We start from the raw sequence: 5,858 nt of genomic DNA, 5'->3' as shown, positions 1-5,858 counted from the left end.
GAAATATCATATTTGACATTTCAAGAAAACATTTCCGTTTGGAGCCATTAATATTAATACGTTTTATTACAAACTGTTTCCATCCTAACTCACAAATCCATGGAAATAATGTAATATCGTAAAAAAACATATACCTGTTGTCCTTGCGTCCTTGATACTTTTGAATTAGTATTGATACTTTTTTTAAACCAGTAAAAATGTACACAATCTTCATGAAGTTTAGTAACATAGTGAATGGCTAAATAATCAGATCATGACCCTCTAGAATAATAAAATTACTTTGCTACCTTTTAATGTAAATTGCTAAAACCTGCAGGGGTAGAATTTCTGTAAAACTGACCCATTGGGTAAAACTCTCCTGTCTATTGAGTGTGATTGGTGCCATGTGTGCGCCCGCTGGATTTTTGACCATTACCGCCCGCTCCCGCAGGGTGTGTTTTCCACTCCCACCCCTTCCTGCAACATGTGTGTGTCCAATCCTGTCCGCTGCCGCAATCATTTTGTCACAACTTTCATAGAAAGCACACCCTGTGCCATTTCATTTCCTCCTGTGCCAATTTATGACCCACTAGTGCCATTTCATTAGCCCACTGTGGCTTTTTAGAGGTTTGCAGGATTGGGCAAGGTTTTGCAGGACTTACTGTATTGTCTGTGACTGTCCGCTAAAAGCTTAAAATTGCCAGCGCCTACAAGTTTTAAATTAGGTCCTGCAGGAATGCCAGGACCAGGCTAATGGAATGTAACACCTCCACACTTCTGGCCACAGCGACCAACATAGGGTATTTCCTCACAGGGGTCTTAAAATATCATATACATTTTTGGCAGGCTGATGAAGGCTCTAGTGGAACAGAGCTGGAATGCATTGCCAGTAAAGTATATTATAGTTGAAGTCCCTGAGAGGAACTCCATTATTGGGTAAATACCCCATCATCAGCCTGGTCCTGGCATTCCTGTATTTGTTTCCACACCCTGACACCCTGAGTCCAAAGTGCACACCACAGGGTGTTGCAGCTGCCTATTGCTGTCTGGCGTACAAAAGCGTTGTGCCTTACCTGCACAACCTGAAAAGATTATTACATTGTTTGGGTTTGGAACCCTGGTATCTGTACTGGATGACTGAAGGCAATACTCAAGCTAGTGTCCCCCCATTTTTTTTTTTGTTTTGTTTCTGCTTAATTGATAATGAGATGACTCTGCTAACCCCACCCAGTCCTACACTGCAAAGCTAAAAATGAATTTTTAGAAAAGAGGAAAACAATTGTTTGTGTAGAGCAGCTTATGCACAGGGTGGGGCTTGATGTTCAGTAGAGTCAAAGTTTGACACAATAATGGCCTATAGCAAAAGCAGCACCTATCTGGGATGAGAATCACATTGCCGGGGTTTAATAGGAGATTTTTCCTTTTTTTTGCATATCTATAGTTGCTCAAGAAATCCAACATAAAAAAAAATAATGTTTTAACTGTAATCAGATTACTGCGCTTAATATTTTCAGGTTTTATTTGCACTAAGATTCACACAAGATTCCTCATATTCCTGCTCTTGGACAGAGAGGAAACACTTATATATATTCACTAATATATTCTTCAAGGGAGAAAATGATTTATATTATTACTAATTAAAAATGAAACTGGCTCTTTTAAAGAGAAATTGATTCGGCAGTTGGGAATCTTTGAAATATTTATATTTAATGGCATGAATAATTGGAAAAAAAGCAAGAAAAAAATTACAAAACTATATTTTTTAACATATTAATTTGACTCAATAGGTAGATTTCATGTGTTAAAGGGGCACTCCACCCCTAGACATGTTATCCCATATCCAAAGGATAGGGAATAACATGCCTGATCAAGGGGGTCCTGCTGATGGGACCGTCCACAATCACCGGAGTGGCACCCCAGTCATCTGGTACACAGAGCGAACTCTGGTCCATGCCGGATGGGCGACCTCAGCCATCACGTCCCCTCCATTTATTTCTATGGGAAGAGACATGACAGATTTGTAATAGTCGTCACGCCCCCTTCTATAGACATGACTGGAGGGGGCATGGCGTGAACATCAAGTCCCTGGCATCAAGCCCCTGGCTCCGTCGCAGCGCCGCCACTGAGATGGTGGGGGGAGGGGGGGGGTTGTTTGGAGGGGTCCCAGCAGCTGGATCCCAAAGATCAGACATGTTATCCCTATCCTTATCTAGGGGTGGAGTACCCCTTTAATTCACATATCTAAACTTTTCTTTGCGGTAAGCACCAAAGTTAATTATGTCCGGTATAAATACAATATAACTAAAGCTCAGAATTTCCTTTTCTTTGGAACCGCTGAGTAACTGAATCATTCCCGTAATCCCTGTTTTCTATTACATTTCATGTATGAATTGGCATTCATGCAGATCTTTTGATTGTCCGACAAATTTCCATCACTAACATTAAATAATACTAATGTTTTGTTTTAAAAATAAAATAATATTCAAGGACTATTTAAAGAACAACTATTCGTTGTGTCGATTAGGAATAAAAAAAGCAAACAAAAATGTATACAATTAGAATTTTAGTGATAAAGTCATAACATTTTATTTCTCGTGCTGTTTGGTTGCCGTGGTAACTTTTAAATAGAACTTTTACTCTTAAGTAAATGATGCTTTCTGAATGCCAGTAAAAATGTGTAAAGAGCGGCAGAAGTTGTAGATTTACTTTTAACTCGGTACTGTATGTGCTTTAGACATTTTTTTTCCAAACATTCCAGTAAGTCATAGAGCAGGAATGATGCTTTTTAAAGATTGTGTGGATGGAACGGCAACGAAACATGAAAGTGGATTCCAGTAATTGACTGTTTGTCGATTGTGCGGAGTCAGATTCGTACAGAGTTCACATTTGAGTAGGTTCCCAAGATAAATGGACATCTGTTTCTCCTGCTCGAGCCCAGAAAGTTCTTGTAACCTTTCATAAAGTGTAAAAACCCTACTCCACGTAAACATGAAAACATTTTTCAACTTACTGTTTGGTCTAAGTCGTATAATAATAATCATCATAGTAATAACAGTAATAAAAAATACATACAAAATAACCTGTTCATGAGTGTTACCAACCTGACATTTTGAACAAATAGTGCTTCACTGGGTCTTGTTTTACTATGTAAAATTATTCAAACGATAAGGATATTTTGTGATGTGTTTGGTTGTTTTACTTTCTATATATATATATATATATATATATATATATATATATATATTTTTTTTTTTTTAGAGTTATTAAGACTTAAAGGGGTAGACATCTTGTCCCCTATCCAAAGGATGTCAAGCCATGCCCTCTCCATTCATGTCTTTGGGAGGGGGTGTGACAGCCATCATGCTCCCTCCCATAGACATAAATGAAGGGGGCGTGACTTGACATCACGAGGAGGTGTGATGTCGCGACCACTGCCACTGCAACTTGGCAGCAGGGTGCTGCGCGGAGATCATGGGGGTCCCTTTATTGTATCTACTTAACCACAGTTTGAGCACCTTATTTACAGATAATACAGTGAAGTGTCTATTGAAGCATGCCTGGCTGCAATGCCTGTACCTGCTACTTTTCACTGCCCTCTACCCTTTCTATTTAACTGAAGTCCCACACATGGGCAGTGCTTCGAGATTGTTGTGCATGCCCGAGGAGTATGCCAGCTCTAGCGGCAGCATTAATGACTGACAACACATGCGCCATTGGTCACCATATGGAGCAGGTAAAGACTGAGCTCTAGCACTGTCACTGATGGAGTTTGTGTCACAATCCTGATGTACATCACGCGTGCAGGATTTTGTTCATCATTGAGGAAAAGGACGGAAAGGGCAGCAAGTTGTAAAAGCAAACATGGAGAGGTGAAGCAACTGGGGGCACTTCAATGATCCAGCCATACCTCTATGAGGTAAATTAGCCACAGATAAGCTAAATACAGGTACTATTACTTTCAATGCAAACATAGTTGCATAACTGCACATTATCTGTCTTGTCCTCATCTCTGTCATTTCTTCCTCCTCTATACAGACATGGACATATAACAATGTTGTACAGACACCAGTATTCATACAGTCTCCCTGTTGAATTGCGTCTTAATTCACGCCTGGCTTATTTGTTGGTGGTGCAGGCATTACCTTACCATCTTGTTGATTTCACTGCTTTTAGACAACTAATGGGGTGTGCCCAGCCTAGGGGGTGCATACTAGTTGCCATTATTTTGCCCAAAAAAAGCCATCTCTACTTTGCATGGGGTAGAGAGGGTGGGCAACTCCATAGTTGTCAGTGTGCAACACAGTGCATGCCATAGTAGATACTTTTATTACGGGATATGGCCAGGGTCAATACATGGCCCACTGGGTCAACATCCTGCAGAAGAAGTAGGGGCCAAGCAACCTTCTCAAGATGCCAGTGATGATGACAATGACAACAAATATGAATACTAACCATGGCAGTATGGGAAGGAGGTGGAAAAATGCAGGCCTCGGAAAAGCTTGCAAGTATGGCGAGCTGTATGCTTTCTTGAATGCACAATGACAAACATATTGTGTGCATGTATTTTTAAAGCTGAAAATATGGCTCAAAAAATCATGTGCAAACAGGGCCTAACTGCAATTCGTTTCAATCACTCTGCAGCACCCCCCGAAATTTAAACTAAGCATTACACTGACACCAATGAGAATGGGTGGCCTGTGTAGGAAACATACAAATTAGCCACTACAAAGTGAGGGAAACTCTTTATTCATTGCTCTGGCTGAAAGAAAAACATCCTGATTTGGGAACCCATGGCATTATTCAAAAAAGTCTAATAAAGTACCGTATTTAAATATAGGGTTTCTCAAGAAGACAATTACTTTTTATAGATTTCTATTATTCTAACTACCACATCTTGTAGCTATTAAAGCAAATTATGACAATGACCATCTTAAAGGGGTACTCTGCCACTAGTCATCTTATCCCCTATCCAAAGGTTAGGGGATAAGATGTCTGATCGAAGGTGTCCCGCCGATGGGACCCTCGCAATCTCAGCGCAACATCCGGCTTTCTGAACTAATCCTGGGTTCCGTATGCAGTGGTTGTGACGTCCTTCACATCCCCTCCATGAACATCATGAGGGGCACGGCGTGACGTCACTAAAACTCCTGCTGGAACCCAGCATTTGTTCAGAATGCTGGGTGCTGCATGGAGATCAGATAAGATGTCCCAGCAGCAGGACCCCCACGATCAGACATCTTATCCCCTATTCTTTGGAGAAGGAATAAGATGTCTAGCGGCAGAGTATCCCTTTAAAGGCCAAACAATTGTGCTTTATAAAACTTAAATTTACAGAAGCCCAGAGACTGTGAAACAGAACCATCTATACAAATAGGGATCATACATGAATTTTACAGGGACAGAAAGGTAAGAAAGAATTCAGATGATGATCTTCTTAACTTGAACTATGTGTTATACCATATCGTACTCTTAGATGAAAATGAATCAATAGTAACAAGGTGCTTTGCAGAAGGTTTCCCTGCACTTTGAGAAAGTTAACAAAACGGAGGCGCACAATGCCGGGAGCGGCGGTTTAATGACCTGCATGCTGCTTTCAGAACGGAGAGAATGGGATTTTTCTTCCCAATTTTGGTGTGAGAAAGTTCGGAAAAAGCGCAGTGCTGAATGATCCACCAGGGAGTCCTCTTTATTCCTCTTCTCCTCTCCTCCGTCTCTTGGTAAAGGAATAAGCCATCCTGGTGATCCTTGCTGTTGCACAATAAAACACAAAAGAAGATTTTCAATAGAACGGCAAGTCAATCACACAATGTTGAGCGGCATGATCTGATATAAAGCCGGCAGATATTGCAAAGAAAAAGTTGGTTTTGAGAAAAGATATA

Source organism: Hyla sarda, chromosome 5 (genome assembly GCF_029499605.1).
Source record: "Hyla sarda isolate aHylSar1 chromosome 5, aHylSar1.hap1, whole genome shotgun sequence".
In the NCBI taxonomy this organism is placed as follows: Eukaryota; Metazoa; Chordata; class Amphibia; order Anura; family Hylidae; genus Hyla; species Hyla sarda.
Note: the sequence above shows the minus strand (reverse complement) of the source record.